We start from the raw sequence: 19829 nt of genomic DNA, 5'->3' as shown, positions 1-19829 counted from the left end.
CACTATACAGTTGCCAAACACACTGACTGAATAATCCCTGAGTTTGAACCTGTTGACCTGCACTCCTATGTTTATTGCAGCACTATTTACAATAGGTAAGCTATAGGAACAACCCAAATGCCTATAAATAGATGACTGGATCCAGAAGATGTGGTACATATACACAATGGAATATTACTCAGCAATCAAAAAGGATAAACTCATGCCATTCACAGAAACATGGATGGAGCTGGAAGGGATAATGCTCAGCAAAATAAGCCAGAAAGAAAAAGAAAAATATCAAATGGCTCCGCTTATAGGAAGAATGTAGAGAAACCAAATAAGGAATCAGGAAAAAAAATAACTATAATAAAGTAAAAATCAAAATCAACAGGCAACCATGACCAGAGACATTCTGTAAGGGAGGAAAAGGAAGAGGGATCAGGACAGGGGTGGGAAGAGCAGTGCACCTGTGACAGTGCACAGGTATATTGGTGGTGGGAATTTCATGGGGAAATCACATATTGTACAAAAATGAAGGATGATATAATAAATATATATATAAATTTAAAAAGTCAGTTTCTAAACAACTCAATTAGAAAACAGAGTTAATAAATACTGTAAGCCAGAACCTATACAGGGTAGGTAATGAAAAGATGGTAAACAAGATATAACTCCTCACCTTTCCTCAGTAAACATATACACTATATATACTGTATGCATGATATTCTCTGGTATTTGAGGGAAAAAAAGCATAAAAGGAACAAGTCCCCACAGCTTAGAGTCCCTGCTGTAACTTCTAAAGAAGAAAACACATTGGTCATTCATTAGAATAAACACTGGTCATTCATTAGAATAGAGGGTAGAAAAACAGAAGTGAAAAAGCCAGGAAATCCTGAAATATCTGCATGGAAGAAGAAAAGAGTATTTTAAAGTGAAACTGGGTGTGGACGGGAGGGAGTAAATTAACAAAAGCAGTTGAATTGGGGGGAAAGTGTTTTGGAAAAAGTTTGGGACAGAATGAGTGGCAACCCGAGGGAGAGTGATGGATAAAAAGGATTTTTAAGATCTGTTGCTGTGTATCATGCAGTATAATCCTCCATCTGGCAAATTTAAAGATTTAAATTGCCTGCAATGGTAGGATTTTATTTCCTCCATGCAACACTGTGCTGAGAATTGCACATGGGGTGGCAACATTTTATGGGATTTGTCTTAGCTTCTACATTGTCTTTGAACTATTTAATAATTATTTGGTGTGAATCTTACAAGTAAGTTTCAAATCACTCGTGTTACATTTCTTTTCTAAATTTTAATACAGGGCATATTTTAGTTAACCGTAGTGTCCTGCCTACCACTCCCTCCCCATTGTTTTTGGTGGTTCCATCTCACTTTTCCTTTGAGAATGACACTTTGTCTGACTCTGTGGTGTTGGTGAAGACATAAATCAAGAAGAATTGCCACCTCTATTTCATCCCAATATGGCAGCCTCATAACCAAGATGGCCTCAACATTTTCTTTTCTTAAAGCATTTTCCTTTCAAACATGACAACTATAAACTTTCTCCTATGTTTTTAAGATTGAAACATTTTAAAAAGCCTTTTGGCAGTTTTATAACCCAAAACTGTTTTCCCCCCAAGGAACTGGGAGCCATCCCTTTGAAATGTCATCATCAAAGAAGATAGAACCCGGGCCTCCCCGGTGGTGCAGAGGTTGAGCGCTGGGTTGAGAAGCTGCCCGCGGCCTCTGCAGCACCGGTTCAATCCCCGGCTGCTCCCCGGCCACCGGAGGAGGGTCCCGCATGGCACGCAGACCTCTCCTGCCACCCCCTGCTCCCCTCAGCAGTGTACTTCGGTCCTTCTGCCTGCTCTGCTCCCCGCTCTGGCTCTGGTGAATTCTCTCACCCTCCCACGCTTCTGACTGTATCCAGTGCTTGTATAAACAAATAAATAAATAAATAAATAAAACATGCCTCTAAAAAAAAAAAAAAAAAAAAAAACCAAAGAAGATAGAACCCCCCGTTTCGCAGTTCCAGTGATATGGAAAGTAACTCACATCAGGGGGAGCCTTGCTCCAAGCTGCAAAATTAACTTCTCTAATGAAAATATTAGAAAGTTTATTTATTTGTTTTGGATAAAGCTAGTAAACATTGATGGCCTACGCTCTACTCCTCACTCTACTTCTTTTTTTATATATTTTATTTTATATATTTTTACATCATTTTCATTTTTGTACAATGTATAGTTTTTCATCTTGATTCTATTTCCCCCATACAATTCCCACCCCCCCTTATTTTAACTGTAATCCTTCCTATCCTTCCTCCCCTGTAGTGTGTCTCTGGCTTATAGATGCTTATTGATTTTGATTTTTACTTTATTATAACTAGTCTTTCTCCTGGTCCCTTATTTAGGTTTTCTAAATTCCTGCTATGAATGAAATCATCCAGTATTATAAAGGCCCTTAAATTTTTGGGATACAAGGAACATACCTCAACATCATAAAGGCCATGTATGATGAGCCCATAGCCAATATCCTTCTCAATGGTGAAAAGTGAAAGCATTTCCATTAAGATCTGAAACAAGACAAGGATGTCCACTCTCACCACTGTTTTTCACTCTACTTCAGCAGAGTTGATTTCAGATTGAGTCTGGTCTCTCTCAGATTGCAGCAGCTTTTCCCTTACTGTTCAGTTTCATCCAATGTAATTTTCACTGTAACCCTTAGTTCATCATATACTTTGTTTCCCTGGGAATTAAGATCCTAAACAGAGTGTTGAAAGTGAGTCAGAAAGTGTCCAGGGACAAGGACAAGAACTTTGCTGCTCCCATTGTTTTATTTTTATCAAGCCAGTAAACAAGAGGTTAAAAAACTGATGATTGTCAGCCTAGACACCTGCTGCCATACCTTTCCTTGGTCCATTATTTTTATTACTATTTTCCCCCAGGCTATGAGTTTCTGAGCTATCTCTTTACAGTTTATCAAGTTAGCAATTGCAGAAGAAAGGAGTTACAGACCCTGAGGCCAGACCAGTTCAAACTGGAGCTGCAGGTTCACAACCTCCATGAGATGTTCCCTTGGAGACAGTCATGGCCCTTCATGATCGTATATGTGTATGTAATTTTTCAAATGCACATTTCTAGTTTCCTTCCACTGTCGTCAGGATGCTTGCTATAATGTCTGTCTTCTGAAATTAATGAGACTTCTTTTGAGATTTAAAATGTGGTCTATTCTTGGTGAATGTTTTATGTGCACTTGAGAAGAATTCTCCTGCTTCTGGATGGAATGTTCTGTATTAGCTATTAATAGATAATGGATAAATTGTGCTGACCAGGAGTATAAGTAATGTTCAAGAAACAGTTAGCTCTATAAAGAATGATCAATTAGAATGATTTAGTTGATGAAAATCTTAAAGCAGCGTAGAGAGTATTGAAATAGACTTTCAAATAAAGAAACAGAATTGGCAAAAATGAAAAATAATGGGTAATACATTGAATAAGGTAAGTGGGGGTAGGAAGAGAACTATTTGACAGAAAAGAGGCATGTGTGTTAAAGTCTTGGAGAGTACACTTTAGAATAGAATAGGGACCTATGTCATAAAGGTACTTGAATGTCAGACAAAAAAGTTTAGAAGAAAAGGGAAGACATAAAAGATTTTGATTATTAAGTGGTAATGATGAGCTTTGAATGAAATGAAACCAGGGACAATCTGAAGTTGGATTTTAATCCACTTCCTTCCCTAAAATTGATATTGATCAGTGTATAAATTATCAGTCCCATCCTTTCCCCTCTCTTCCTCTTTCCTTCTCTCATTCAAGCATTTCTTCTTATCTTAGAATCTCGGGGGAAGAAAATTTAAGCCTTTGACAGACTAAGAGTTATCTTGAGAGATATTAACCTTTTATAAAAGTCATTAGGAAGGAAGGTGCAGAGGAAAGACATTTATTAAACAAAACAAAGCAAAACTGCACTTGACATGAATGTGTTCTTTGCAATCTGATGTGATCTATAGGTGTGAATTTTAAATGTGTATCTTATCTATTATCTTAATTAAAACTATGAGTTTAATTCAGTGGTAATTTCTGGGGAAAAATATATGTTTTAGAATTTTCTATTACTAACTCATGACCTTATAAAAATAAATCCTCAATTTTTGATCTTTAATATTGGACTCATATTCCCTACCCATAAGTCCTATCGTGAAGATTAATATAGTTATCTCACTTTCACCAATTTCTGGGCAGCAGGAATGGAACTCATAGCAAGGCTATAGGACATTTCTAATGATTGAAAGTAGAGTGAATGGGAACAAGTTTAGAGATCTAGGGAAAAAGAACCAAAGGGCCATGTCTTCGATCCCATTGGTAAGTGGGGGCCACCCTCCAATCACACAGGCAGATACGCCAGGAGCCTACCAGCCACTGTCTCCTGCCCCACCTACCAGGAATCAGAGGGATGGACTGAGGAAAGCTGCTCCCAACCCCAGAAAAGGGCTCTTGAGAATCTCGCAAGAAAAGAGGTTCCACAGACCTTGATGAGGACAGGCAAGGAGTCTGTGTTTATTGACTGGCGAAAGAACAAGGAGAAAGAGATATAGTTGTTTAAGACCTTTCTGGACATGAGAGACTTCACGAGACACCAGGCGGGCTGGGGGGTGGGGTGCAGGGCGGGGGAGGGTTTACGTAGGTGTCAGGAACTGAGGTTTTGAAAACAAAGGAATTAAACTTCATTGACTCAGAAGGTAAGGAAAATGCACTTGACTAAAGTCCTTTTGTTTGTCCAAGAGTGGTTCATCTCCAGTCCATGGAATTAAATGAAGGTGTACTATTATTAATGCATTATGAACAAGGTATTTGACACTGTACCTAGTCTATATCAAGTATTCAATAATGAACATTACTGTCATTATACTTGTTGCTGTTATTTGCCTACTATTAAAATAGCCCTAGAAACTAATATATCCGGACTGACATACAGAGGGAATTCCACCATGATATTTAACTTGTGGATTCGTAGCTTAAATACATCCACAATTAAATTATTCCAATTGATTTGAATGAACCCTATAGCTTGTTTCTCCTTCCTCTTAATCCAAGTAGCCTGATCCTCCCATTTACTGAAGAGTGTCCAGCAGGAAAGCTGTTCTACCCATTGCAAAGAAAAATTCATCACAGTAACACCTAATCCTGACTTAAGTTAAAACCAAACATTCACAAAGCCAGGTAGAGATCACCAAATACGCAGCAATCTCAATAATATAGAACATAATTAGGTAGCCAGGTTAAGAGAAAAAAGAAGCTGCAGCTAATTCAGAATGTTCTGGGATCAACTTTCCAAGAACTAGAAAGAGAAAATTTAAGTGCCTGACACTTAAATGTCATCAATTAATGAATATAACTAATAAAATTAGACATAATAAATGATTATATATCTGACACCTAAATCAATACCTCTATCCATCTATCCACCCATCCACCCATCCACCCATCCACCTGCCTTCTAATGAGTTCTGAAGAATATTTTTTGTGATTTTTGAAATCAGGCAATTTTGTCTCTATGTACATGTTTTTATTGAGCAAATAATTAAAAGAAACATTTCATTTTCTTTGGCAGTAGAATTCTTTTTGAATATTTAAAAAAATAACCACAGGAATACAAATGCATTTATCATCTTTTGCCTAATAGGTCCCCATTGGGATCCAATAAATAGCTTCTAATGTTTATTTGATCAATAAACAATTAAATTGGGATGTGAAGGTCAACAAACAAACAGCCAGAATCCATGAGAGTACTGGAATCAGTCATTTAGCCTTGATGCACACACTTCCCAGCTGAAAGCAGGCACTTTGCACATAAGCCACACATTGTTGATGGGAGAAGCACTGTGCAAGAGTCCCACTTGACAAAGCACACCTGCAGTGGCTCAGCCCTTCAACACATGTCCTCCTGACACTAACCAGGTAAGGAAATGGGTGGGCTGGGCTGGAGTGGGAGGTGAGCCTCCAGTCCCCTGAGTATAACTCTAACTTAACATTCCCATGCGTGAATGATTTAACACAAATCCACCCAGCATTTTGGAGTAAATAATTTCCTTCTCCCACATTACCACTGTGAAGCAAAAAATAAGTGTTTTTTTGACAGCTTGGGACATACATTGAAGACACTGATATTTTCAAGCAAAACTTCCTGAGTAACGTGTCTAAGACTGACAATCGAGTGTTTTCATTTAACATCAGGCTCATTCTTTTTTTTTTCTTCTGTAAACAGAGGAGACTATATACTGTCCAATGGAATTTTCTGCAGTGATCACAATGGTCCATATCTGAACTGCATGACAATACCCAGTAGCCATGTATGACTAACACAAATGAGACTATTTTGACTAAAGGATCAAATTTTAAATAATTATATTTAAATATTCACAAATTACTAATGACAACCACGTTAGGTAGCGTAGTACTTACTATCTGAGAGCAGTTCATGTTTTGAAATCTAGGATTAATAAGAATTAATCAAAAAAACATTCTGCCAAACTAAAATAAAAGTGATAAAAAATCATTTTCACTGTAATTTTCAGTCTAGGTGTCTCTTAAATACAAAATATTCCTTGGGCAACAAGGAATATTTTAATAGACTGGAAGTTCCAGTTTTTTTAAATGATGCTACCCCCAATAAAATATAGTTCTCATAAAAATACCCTTCAAAAGTAAAGCTAGCAAGAATCAAAATATCATGGGTTTGCTCATCTGTTTAAAAGTGATGAGAACAAGAATACTTCTTGCCATACTACTCAAAATAACACTCCATCAAACTGACATGACTAAGAAGTTTCTTCTGCTTATTCCCCTCAAAATAACACCCCAAAATAACAAGAAAAAGACACTCAGAATCCACATCAATGAAAATGAGGCCATTAGTAATCCTTATCCTCAGAATACAAAGATGGAAAGTATGGGTAGGAGGGAGGGGAGAAATAGCAAGTGAACTAACAGGGAGTGTGTAAATTAATCTGATATTCCTGTGGGAAGGGTCTAGGCCATAATAGAGTTTTGCTTATGATCCCTCAAGAATCCCAGGAAGTATCAGGAATTAGAGGCCACAGGTATTACTGAGATCAGGAGTGAAGTTTGAGATGGTGAAATAGAGGAACTGTCTAAAAGTATTATAAGTTAGACCAGTATATCCCATGCAGTTAGAGATTTCTCACTGAAATTCATGAATAACAGAATAGGATTATAACACTAGAGCAGTGTTTCTCAAACTGTGTTCCCCAGGACCCAGAGCTGTGAATCCATTAGGGATGCATGTTCTCTGGTTTACCCAAAATCCAACTGAATGCGATGCCCTGGAAGTGAATCCCAGTTATCCAAATTCAGCAACTCTTCCAGTGAGTCTTATGTGTGCTAATGTTTGAAAACTATTGTTGAAGGGTAATCCTATAAGAAAAGCTCTGGCCCCATTTGGGTTATGAATAAATTCAAAAGAGAAAATAAAGAAATAAAGGGAAGGTATTTACTGAAAGACTCCATTATCAGGAAAGCTGCAAAAATCAGAGCCCTTCAAACAGAAGAATGAGGGCTCCCCTTCTGATTAAACCAACTGCTCCAGAAAAAATTAACCAGTTTTTTAAAAAAGATTTATTTATTTATACAAGCACTGTGGTACAAGCCAGAGGCGCGGGAGGGTGGGAGAATTCACCATAGACAGAGCAGGGAGCAGAACAGGCAGACGACAGCAATACACTGCTGAGGGGAGCAGCAGGAGAGACAGGAGAGGTCTGCTGCACCATGTGAGCATCTCCCTAGCCGGCCTGGAATCAAACCAGCCCAGCAGAGGCTGTGGACAGCTTCACAGCGCTGCACTTAATCCACTGCACCACCGGGGAGGCCCAAAAAATTAACCAGTTAAAACGATGCAGACTACTTTATTTTCAGGGAGCAAGGGGAGGGGTGGCAAAGGAGAGGGTGGAGGGTCTACAGTAACTTTATTATATCAGAGAAATCCGCTGCAATGAGTCTTCAGGATTAGACAAAAGGGCAGTTATCATTGCAAAGGGTGATGCCAGCTGGTAGCCCACAGATTAAAACCAAAGCTCAGAGCATGCTCTTTCCCAGTCCTACCTTGTATTGTCCTACCCTTTCAGGATGAGAGATGAGTGACTACACAACAGTCCTGAATGAAGGTACAACATCCAACTGGGCAGAGGCACTATCCTGACAGGAGATAATTACATGATCATTGAAGAAGATGATGAAGTAAAGTGCAGTTACCTTCTCTTTGCTGTGTTTTGAGAAGGATAATGGGATGGGATGATATTCCTTTCTCCAAAAAAGCAAATCTTGTAGGTCAGGGTTGATGGTCAATCATGCAGTAGACTAGGATGAAAACCTAGGCTAGTTGTTGACCTTTGTGCCTTAGGAAAAGAACAACAATAAGGAAGAAGAGAGGAAACTGAAAAGGCCTGGAGTATTAAAAAGAATCTTCTTTCTTTTTTTCTTAAATAAGATGGAAAACAGCATGTTTTATTTTCCTTGCTGCAGTGACAGCAAATTTGCTGGTTTTCAGAAAACACCATTTTTGTAATAAGGTCTGTTGATAAGGTTGCTCAATCCTGGGAGGACAAACCTAAGACTGACTTAATGTTAGAACTAGGTCTGCTCACAAAATCTCTAATAAGAGCTATTTCTCATGATCCACAAAGGAATCTCCAGTACCAGAAGGTGCTGCAGTTAAAGCTTCTAAAATATTGCAATGACATGACTGATGTATTTTGTTTTAGTTTGTTTTGTTTTTTTTTTTTGGCTGTGACTTTCTTGTTGGGAAAAGCTGGAGATAAAAGGATAATAGAGAGTATGATTTAGAGTTACAAAGTTCCAGACACAGTCACAGACGCCTCTGCTCTATTCACTACATGTTTTCTGAGAAACATATTCAATCACTGAGTGGTAAGCACTGCATTTGAAAGAAACGAGTTCCTCACCAACATCCACTCCCCTTTTCTCTGTGATCTCAGAATTGCAGAGGCTGGAGATAGGAAGGTTATCTCAGGAAGGTTATCTCAGCTCCCTCTCATGGAAATTGCTTGGTGGACCCGATGAATGGCCTGGGCAAGGTAGCCTTGCTACTTGAGGTGACCCCTGACACAGGGATGTCACCATTCTTTCTCATGTAGATGGATAACTATTTGTCAACTGCTTCATCTGATCAAGCTTTTTTTTTGTCCTGTGAAACAAAACATGTGAATCTGACCAGTGATACGCTGTCAGTGATAGGAGGAGCCTGTCTTCTTCAGGATGAAGACCAGCTGAGCTTGTATGCCAATGATGTAGTCAGCCATGCTTTCATTTCCTGCACCATTGCTGGCTCAGGTCCGGCCTGTTCAAAATGGCCATGGGTATCTGGGCCCCACTGAGATGGGGTGGAATACATAGGTCAGATCCAGATTTTTAACTGTGACTCCAATCTCCTGGCTTTGTCAGCATCTTTGCAGAACATTGTGAATGTTCTCTTACACTCACCACATAAGCTCATGTTCTTGGGATAGGATTGGCACAAAGATTAATGTCCTGCTTCATGAAATGGCACACAGCAGAAGAATCGCTATTACCATCACCACAGGCAAAACTCTGGTAGGCCAGGTCAGAGGACAAAAAAGAAATTGATTTACTTCACCATTGTTGCTACTTAATTCCATTGCTCAGGAACAAGAGTCTTCTCCCATTGGATTGTGGGCAGAGGCATGCAAAAGAACACTTTGTTGTGGCATTTTTGAAATGTCCCTTTTTGCACCTATGAGCTCAATGTTGCATGTCTTGGATTCGTAGTATAGATAACCATGGAGCTACAGGTCATCATCTCTGAAGATGTGTGTGTGGTTTCTCCACGCTGTCTTGGGCATAAAAACATCTCCTTGACTGAACTTAAAATAAACCTTTACAGAAAAATTACTCTGATCCCTGAGGCCCTGGTTCCAGAGATGGTCTGCACAGTGACATACTGGTCACTTTTCACCACTTAGCTGTTCTCATCCAGGACTTGCTCTGCAGATAACTTACAAACGTTGGCCAGTCCCATAAAGGGCAGGGATTCTTTGTCTACATTTTTTGCAGCCATCTGAGCCTTTGCTTTCCATACATTAGGGAGCACATAAGTTTTTCCATTATCATCCCAGTAGGTACCATCTCTCAGGTTCATCTTTTTGCTCTCCATCACTCTTAAAGGCTTTTGTGACAGATCAGGTGCAGATCAGGGCCCCATATCACTATGAGTCCACCAAGAATTGACTCTAGCAGAAGTCTTGATACCTAAGTCTCAGTGGAAGGCCTCAGGATCCCAGGACAGGATAACCACAGAGTGTAGCAGAAATATATCAGGTGGCAAGACAGCAGTAGGTACTTGCAGGTCAGAGCAGGCATGACCTTGAAGAGTACTTCATTGCCTTACAAGCCCACAGTGCTACACAAATGGTTTTTAGGTACCCCAATTTTAGATATAATTTTGCACAGTAAAATATTGACCAGATATTTGAGAAAGTTTATCACAAACACCAAAACAAAAAAAAAAAAACAGGTACTCAAGGGGAATGTGATGTATGGACCAAAAGGAAAACTCGATCAACACAGAATTAAGGAATAAAGAAAATGTTGCACGAAGGAAATAAAAATATCATGGTACACAAAAGGGATATTATAGAAAAATATACTTGAAAATTAAAAATGCAATAGCTGAACTCAATAAAAATAAAATTCAATAGAAATAGGAGAACATTAAATCTAGAAATCTCTCAATGGGTACTTTAAACTGTTTCCATATTCTAGCTATTGTAAATAATCTTCAATGAACATGGGTATGCATATACCTTTTTTTTAAAGGTGTTTTTGTGTTCTTTGGATAGATATTCAGAAATTGAATAGCTGGGGAGTATATGGTATTTCTATTCTTAATTTCTGAGAAGTCTCTACACTCTTACCCACACCATCAATTTACATCCTACCAACAGTATACAAGGGTTTCCTTTATGACACATCCTCCCCAACATTTGTTGTTTTGTGCTCATTGACGAATGAGTGGATAAACAATGTGCTATATAGACCCATTAGAATATTGCCCAACTATAGAAAAAAAAGTGAAAGCTTGGCATTTGCAACAACATGGGTGAAACTGGAGGGGATTATGTTAAATAAATCAGACAGAGAAAGAGAAATATGGTATGTTTTCAGTGATATGTGAAAAATAAAGAAAGAAAGCAAAGGAACAAACAAAATATAAACAAAACCTCAGAATTCTGACAACAGAGTTGTGGTTACCAGAGGGTAAGTAGGGTAGGGGAAGGAAAAATATGTAGAAGAGGTCAACTGCTTGGTGGTAAATGGAAACTAGACATTCAATGGTAATCATAGGGGCAAGGGTATAGGAGAAAGCATTAGAGTAATGAGGTCAATGTACGGTGGTGGATAGAAATTAAGACTTTTGGTGGAGACCATAATGTAGCATATATGTACAATATTGCACATCTGAAACATTTACATATGCAAGTGTAAACACACACATATAATTTTAAACCAATATTACTTCAATAAAATTTTAACTAAAAAAAATTATGCTAGGGGCCTCCCCGGTGGCACAGCGGGTTGAGTGCTGCACTGTGAAGCTGGCAGCAGCCTCTATAGTGCCAGTTCAATCCCCACTAGCCGGCAAGAATCCCACATGGTCTGGCAGACCTCTGCTGTCTCTCCCGCTGTTCCCCTCAGCAGTGTATTTCTGGCATCTGCCTGTTCTGCTCCCTGCTCTGTCTCTGGTGAATCCTCTCACCCTCCCGCGCCTCTGGCCTGTACCCCAGTTTTTGCATAAAAATAAAATAAATCTTTAAAAAAAACTGTGCTAGGTTCTGAAGACAAAACATAATTCTTGACATTAATAATAGAGGAGACAAACATAAAAGCAAAGGTAAAATAATTACAATGTGATTTAAACAGTAATAAAATCTTGTGAATAATATTGTTCTGAAGTAGAACACCAAAAGTGGGAGGTGAATATTAAAAAAAGAAAATGAGTGAATTAAAGGATTCATCTAGGAAGCCTAATCTCTATCAATGGAGCTTGAATAAGTAGAAAATGGCTGTTATAGGAGAAAGAAAAATTCAAAAGCAATAATAAAAGAAAATTTCTTGAACCTAACAGACTTAACTCTTACTGAAACAGCTAACTTAATCAATTAGAAAGGACACTTTATCATAATTAGAATATGCTTTTAAATCCTAAATATTGCCAAGAAGGAAAAACCTGGTCACTTACATAACTTAGGAAATCAGATTGACATCTGACTTCTCAAGAGCAATGTCAGAAAATAAAATATAATGGAGAAAAGCTCTTATGAAATGAAGTACAACCTAAAATGCTCTCCCAGTCAATCAAACAAGAGTACAAAAATGACAATTTCGAATATGCAAAAGGTGAAAAAATTCTTCCCATGTAAACTCCCTTGGGAAGCTACTAGACAAAATAAGGGAGTTATCCAGAGAAGAACACAGGTCCAGAAATGAATGACTACCAACCCAGGAGAGTGGGCAAGTTGATTCTCAAGGTAACATCAGAGGTAATCCCTGGGGATGAGCTATGTACTAGATCTTGAATTTCTCATAGGGAAGGAAGTTTCAGGGCCAGAAATAAAGATTAACTTGTCCAAGACCAATTCTCTACAGGCTGGTGTCCCAAAGAGAAAGTTGGCATCATGCAGAAGAATCACGGGGTACATAAACTTGCTCCATGAAAGATGACCAGAGTCAAATACTATCCTAATAAATTGCAGGGATGCAGGCAGATGATAGCTAAAGACAACTGACCAACCACGTCACCTAGCTGCAACCTCCAGGCTTGAATCATCACACCTCAGATGCAGCTAAGGAGGTTTCTCCTAATTAAGTTGCTTCTAAACACTGTATCTCAAAAGCCAGATTTGTTCTCCAGGTCCACAGCTGACCTGTACAGACCTTCATACAATGTTTTAGAAGGTGACGGCAAACAGGGGAGCCATAACCTACTTCTGCTCTCATCTATACATTTTCTACCAATAAACACTGTCCTGGACCTGGTCACTCGCTATTATTTATTCAACACAAGTACTACAGAAATCATATTTCTAAGAAACACAAGAAGAACATACTAAATTATGAAAACTTTTGCTAGGAGGCATTTTACAAATCATTGGGAATATGTAGAAAAACTGTCTGATACTAAGGGAGAGTTAAGCAAATGAAAGAGAAGCAATTCCTAATTCCATTCCAAAAAATAATGTGTAAACATAGTAATCTGAGATTAACACTGAGTACTAGTTAACACGCATATAGTGAGAGGATGGGCAAAGAGGTAAATGATGGTAAGGAAGGAAGGTAAAAGCCTCATTGATAAAAAGAAAAAAACATTATTAATAACTACAATTAAGACATCAAGAAATGATAGTTTTTGGATATTTAGAAATAATTGAGGAAAATACAAGTAGAAATAACTCAAAGTGACACTTTCTGTATTCTTCATGGAAATTGTTAGGTATATTATTGAGTTTATTTTCTTTTTTACAAGTAGCCACAGGCTATAAAGTTGATAGACTTTGTGTCACCACATAAGAAAAATCTTTTTTGTTTTTTTAAGATTTATTTATTTATTTATACAAGCACTGGGTACAGTCAGAAGCATGGGAGGGTGAGAGAATTCACCAGAGACACAGCGGGGAGCAGAGCAGGCAGAAGGACCGAGTACACTGTTGAGGGGAGCAGCGGGCGACAGGAGAGGTCTACGCGCCATGCGGGACCCTCCTCTGGTGGCCGGGGAACAGCCGGGGATTGAACCGGCGCTACAGTGGCTGTGGGCAGCTTTGCAACCCAGCGCTCAACCGCTGCGCCACTGGGGAGGCCCAAGAAAAACCTTTTGTTTAACTCCAGTAGCATCTTCCTAATTTCTTTCACACCTTCACTAAAAATGAGGTCGTTTAGGCTCCTGCTAACTTGATATCTCCTCAATACCCTTAGTTTTTCACTAATAATCTCTTGAAAGTCCTCCTCTGACTCTTGGTCTTGAATCCAACTCATATGTTTTGGGGTTTTATTATATGAAACATCCCATTTCCAAGTACGATAATCTTTATTAGCACTTAACAGACTACGACAAAATGCATAGACTTAAAGGAACAATCGTTATCTATTTTTTTTTCCCAAAAACCTGCAATTCAGTTTGAGCTCAGTAATACAGACTCATCTCTGGGTCACAAGTTTCAGCTGAAGATGGAGGATACAATTTCAAAATTACTCCCTCCCACGACTGGCAATAGAAGACTGCTATCACTTGGGAATTCAGACATAGTAGTGGGCCAGCGACCTAAGTTATCTCCATATGGACCTAACCACTGGCTAATTGGGCTTCCAAATGGCATGATGTTTGGGTCCTCAGAGTGAAAGTCCCAAGTTCCAAGAAGAAAATTGTACAGCATTTCTATGGATAATCACAAATTGTCATTTAATTCACATTCTGGCAAGGCCCATATAGGTCAAAAGAGGGGACATAGATTCTGCTCAATGGTGGAGTGAAAAGATTCTAAATCAGTATATGGGCATTGTCGAATGTGTCTTAAGCTAACTCTGTCACAAATTGACTTTCAGAAATAAACATTTGTAACAGAAGCACAGGTTTGATTCCCAGCCAGCCAGGGAGATTTCCACATGGCAAAGGCAGACCTCTCCTGTCGTGCCTGCTGCACCCCTCAGCAGTGCATTCAGTCTACCTGCCTATTCTACTCCCCACTCTGTCACTGGTGAATCCTCTCACCCTCCCACACCTCTGGCCTGTACCCCAGTTTTTGCATAAAAATAAAATAAATCTAAAAAAAAAGTACAGGAAACTAACATCAGCTCTATGATAAACTTTTACTAACTATTCTCTTGTAGAAATTCTCTAATGGGAGGATACAGTATCTGGCTGACACATATATTGAGTGATACACTCTTAGCTAAAGCCTTTGATTGGTTTTCAACACCCTTTAGTGAAATGCTTCTCTATAAAAGGAGATGAGAACTAAACTGTTGGCACCAGGCTCTCGGCGGATGCTGGTACAAAGTTAGCACATGTTAGACACTACTGAATCACACACATACACACACACATTTGCGGCTGTGTCAGCCTACCATTTTGTAACTATACACTCTATTTGAGAAATTTTATTAAGCTATTAAGTACCAATATTATGTAATACAAAAACGAGTGCTGTATGGTCCCTTTCTTTTTGAAGTCAGAAAATAGAACAGAGGCGGTAAACAGATAATAGCAATGTGTTTGGAAGGAGATTTAATCATGCTGGCCATATTATCAGAATCACACGTTGGAATATATATATATACACACACACACATATATATATATATATATATATATAAATTTTCCCCTAATTTGTTATGTATTTTTAACAGCTAAATGTGTATGTGTATGAAGTCACTGAAAATAACACAATTGCATGAAATTATAATAGGATTATCATATTTAGCAAATGAAAATACAAACAGTTAAGTTTGAATTTCATATAAAACATGAATAATAGTGTAAGTGCCTCCTTGCAATTTCTGGGACATACTTACACTAAAGTTTATTCATGATTCCTCTAAAATTTAAATTCAACTGGGTGTCCTGCATTTTACTTGGCAAACCTATTAGTAAACTAGGTGTGTGCTCACAACAAAACAAAAATATTAGTAATATACTGTGGAAATTACCAAGAAAAAAATATCAGCAGTAAAGAGCTTTGTAGATTAGAGTCAGGTTAACACAATCAAAGGACAGTTATCTGACTCTGCAAAATTGTTTTTAAAGCTGATTTAGCTATAAAGCAAAAAAACGTACAGAAAATCAGTCTGTAGAACTTCTTCTAATCCATGAGGGAAATTAATAGTAAGATCAAAGCTCACAATGGCACAGCTAACAGCAAATGCAAGGTCAGAGATGGTTATTTGCATTAGCTTCCAAGATCTGTCTCTACTTCCTTCTGAGTTTCTAGTCAATTATTTGGATGATCAGACTGTTTCTCCATGAAGAAACAAATGATCTTTTTTTGTCATGTTTATTTTACTGACTGATAAAATTGAGTCAAGACATTAAGTGACAAATTGAAAAAAAAAAAAGGCAGGTAGAAATGTGACCTGATGTACTTGAAATCAAACACAGCCAGATTATCTCTCTTGTAATCATAAATACTCCAGACTCAGGAAACTGTCTTATATCTCTGCATAAATTGAAACAGTGAAAAATTTCAGTAAGTAGTAATTTTCTGGATTTATTACATGACAGGACCATCAGGTAACTGGCTAAATAATGCAAAGCATAGAAAATGAGTAAAAATTTTCTTATAGGTCTGCTCATCACAGAAATATGAGGGGTTACGGTTCCACCACAATTAAAGTCTTCTGAGTCAGAAAAACAGAAAGTCTTAACAGGTCAATGACAATTGACATCCATCTGAGATGCAGTGAGTCATCCTGTACACTGAAACAGGAAGCAGGTACTTTCTTTCGAGAGCCTGAGAGCAGGAGTTAAGTCTTACTTAGGATGTTTCCAGTTCCTTTTGAATTAACAGTAACATTTATTTTCTAAACAAGCAATTGAAGAATGTAGACTTCTTAAGTGATTGCATCTATGGTGAGGTCTCAACAAGGATAAAAACAAAAACAAAACACAAAACCAGGTTACTGAGTCACCAAGTCTTTTAACATTTGGTCATTTGAAGCTCAATAGCCAACTGTGCCTTCTGCAAGGGAAATTTTTCAATTACCAAGGCCCATACAACTGAAGGGAATGATGGGTTATAAATACTGCATTTCTTATTGCAAATGAATATAGATAAATGGAATGACTGAAAGAGAGAAAGATAAGAAAAGAGGAGACAGAGTGAAAGCTTATATATTTGAAACTTCCTAATCTCATTGCAGTAATTTCTCCTAGCTTCTAGATAATGAATGGAGAGGAAAACAGAAAGATCAGTTTTGTCTGCATTAGAGGCACTGGTTTCAAAAAAAAAAAAAACTAGATTGAAAGGTTGGCAGGAGGAGGAAGAAGAAAGATATCCAGAGTTGTAGAGATATTTCAGGGAGTTTGGCAAGGGTGAAAACAAATCAGGACAATTACTGGTTTATTTGGAATGAGCTTTCCACAGAGACAGGAGAAGAGAGTTTGTAAGATGTTCTGCTCAGTGCCATGCAATGTATTACTCATTTGCTATTTTTTCAAGAGAGTTGTATCTGGATAACAAAATAAATGAATAGATGCAATAAGGTTTTTTTTGGAAGAGGGCTAGGGAAAAAAAGCACAGATAATGAAATCATAACAGAGTTTCACACTATCAAAGTTGTAGAGCATCAAGGCTCCTAACAAAATCTTTTATAAATTGGTGACACTGGACAAGATCCAATAAAACAAGGTAGAAAACAGTCATAAAGGAAATATATACAGTTAGCCTTCTGATGTATCCATATTCCTAATGTAGAAGAAGCTAAAGAAACTTTTTCATTTTTGGGCCTCCCCTGGTGGCGCAGTGGTTGAGCGCTGGCTGCAAAGCTGCCTGCAGCCTCTGCAGTGCTGGTTCGATGCGCAGACCTCTCCTGCCAAGCCCCTGCTCCCCTCAGCAGTGTACTTCGTCGGTCTGCCTGTTCTGTTCCCGGCTCTGGTTCTGGTGAATTCTCTTCACCCTCCCGCGCTTTCTGACTGTACCCAGTGCTTGTATAAATAAATAATAAATCTTTAAAAAAAGAAAAAGAATTTTTTTAATTTCCTCTTTCTATTGCAGTGATTTTTTTAAAAGATTTATTTATTTATACATACAAGAAACTGGGTACAGGCCAGATGTGTGGGGCTGAGAAGATTCACCAGAGACAGAGTGGGGAACAGAACAGGAAAAATGACTGAAAAACACTGCTGAGGGGAGCAGCTAGCAAGTCAGGAGAGGTCTGCTGCACCATGTAGCAGCAGATCTCCCTGGCTGGGGATCAAACTCATGCTACAGTGGCTGAGGATAGCTTCATAGGTTGCGTCCCCTTGCGCCACCAGGGAGGCCCTGCAGTGATGTTTTTTTTTGATTTATTTTTTATTTATACATAGCTGGGATACAGGCCAGAGGCGTGGGGGGTGAGAGGACTCCCCAGAGACAGAGTGGGGAGCAGAACAGGGAGAAAGAACTGCTGAAGGGAGCAGCAGGTGAGACAGGAGAGGTCTGCTGCACCATGTGGAAATCTCCCGGCTGGACCGGGAATCGAACACATGCTGCAAAGGCTGCGGACAGATTTCACAGCACTGTGTTCAACCCGCTGCGCCACCAGGGAGGCCTGATTTTTTTTTTAAGGCATTCTTCTTTTTTTTTTTTTTTTTTTTTTTTTATACTATAAATTCCATTTATTTTTTTATTTATTTTTTTAATATTAAATATTTTTATATTCCCCATACAATTGCAACGCCCCATTCTGAACCCAATCCTTCCCCTCCCGCCCCCACCCCCCAAGTGTCTCTGGTTCATAGTTTTTTGTTGATTTTGATTTTCACTTTCTTATATTCATTTTCCTGGTCCCTTATTTAAGTTTTCTAGATTCCTGCTATGAGTGAGACCATCGGTATTTTTCTTTTTTCTTTTGGCTTATTTCGCTGAGCATGATCCCTTCCAGCGCCATCCATGTTGCTGCAAATTTGCATGTGTTTATCTTTTTTGAACGCTGAGTAAATTCCATGGTATATATGTACACATCTTCTTGATCCAGTCATCTATTTTTGGGCATTTGGGTGTTTCCAAAGCTTAGCTATTGTAAACAGTGCTGCTATAACATAGGAGTGCAGGTGCTCTTTGGAATTGATGTTCTGTGCCCTTTGGGTAAATACCTAGAGTGGAATTTGCTGGATCATATGGAAGCTCTATGTTTAGTAGGTCCAAAATCTCCACACAGCTCTCCATAGTGGTTGGACCAGTTTGCACTCCCACCAACAGTGCACAAGAGTTCTTTTTCTCCACATCCTCCCCCAATTTGTTGTTGCTAGTTTTTTAATATGTGCCATTCTCACTGGTGTGAGATGGTATCATGGTAGTTTTGATTTGCATTTCCCTGATTACAAGTGATGTTGAACATTTTTTCATATGTCTGTTGGCCATTTGCTTTCCTCTTCAGAGAAGTTTCTTTTTAGCTCTTCTGCCCATTTTTTGACTGGATTATTTTCTTTGTTGTTGCTGAGTCTCATCAGCTCTTGCAGATTTTTGTGATCAGTCCTTTATCATTGTGTGGTTGCAAAAATGTTCTCCCAGTTGGTGGGGTTTCTCTGTTTTTGTTATTGTCTCTTTTGCTGTGCAGAAGCTCTTAATTTGATGTAGTCCCAGCTGTTTATCTTTCTCTTCACTATCACTGCTTGGGTGATGTGTCTGTAAAGATGTCTTTGATGTGCAATCCCGTAGTGTTTCGCCTATATTTCCTTCTATGTATTTTATGGTTTCAGGTCTTATGTCTAGTTCTTTAATCCATTTTGAGTTGATTTTTGTGTATGGTGTGAGGAGTGGTCAAGCTTCATTCTTTTGCATGTGCGACCAGTTTTCCCAGCACCATTTATTGAACAAACTTTCTTTGCTCCAATGCATAGTCTTGCTCCTTTGTCAAAGATTAGTTGACCATAAATCTGTGGGTTTATTCTGGATTTCTATTCGATTCCATTGGTCTGTATGTGTTCTTGTTCCAATACCATGCAGTTTTGATGTTATGCTTTGTAGTATAGTTGAAGTCTGGAGTGTGATGCCTCCATTTCCTTCTTTTTTTTTCAGTAGAGCTTTGGCTATTCGGGGTTTTTGGTGATTC

General features: G+C 38.5%; 1 pseudogene; it reads right to left on the bottom strand.

Annotated features, from left to right (window-relative positions):
* Positions 1 to 9031: 9031 nt before the first annotated feature.
* Positions 9032 to 19829, bottom strand: part of LOC119249432 (aspartate aminotransferase, mitochondrial-like) — an 84896-nt pseudogene continuing 74098 nt past the window's right edge.

The sequence above is a fragment of the Talpa occidentalis genome, unplaced genomic scaffold, assembly GCF_014898055.3.
Source record: "Talpa occidentalis isolate TD23 unplaced genomic scaffold, MPIMG_talOcc4v2.1, whole genome shotgun sequence".
NCBI classification, from domain to species: domain Eukaryota; kingdom Metazoa; phylum Chordata; class Mammalia; order Eulipotyphla; family Talpidae; genus Talpa; species Talpa occidentalis.
This window is presented reverse-complemented; position numbering and strand designations above follow the sequence as displayed.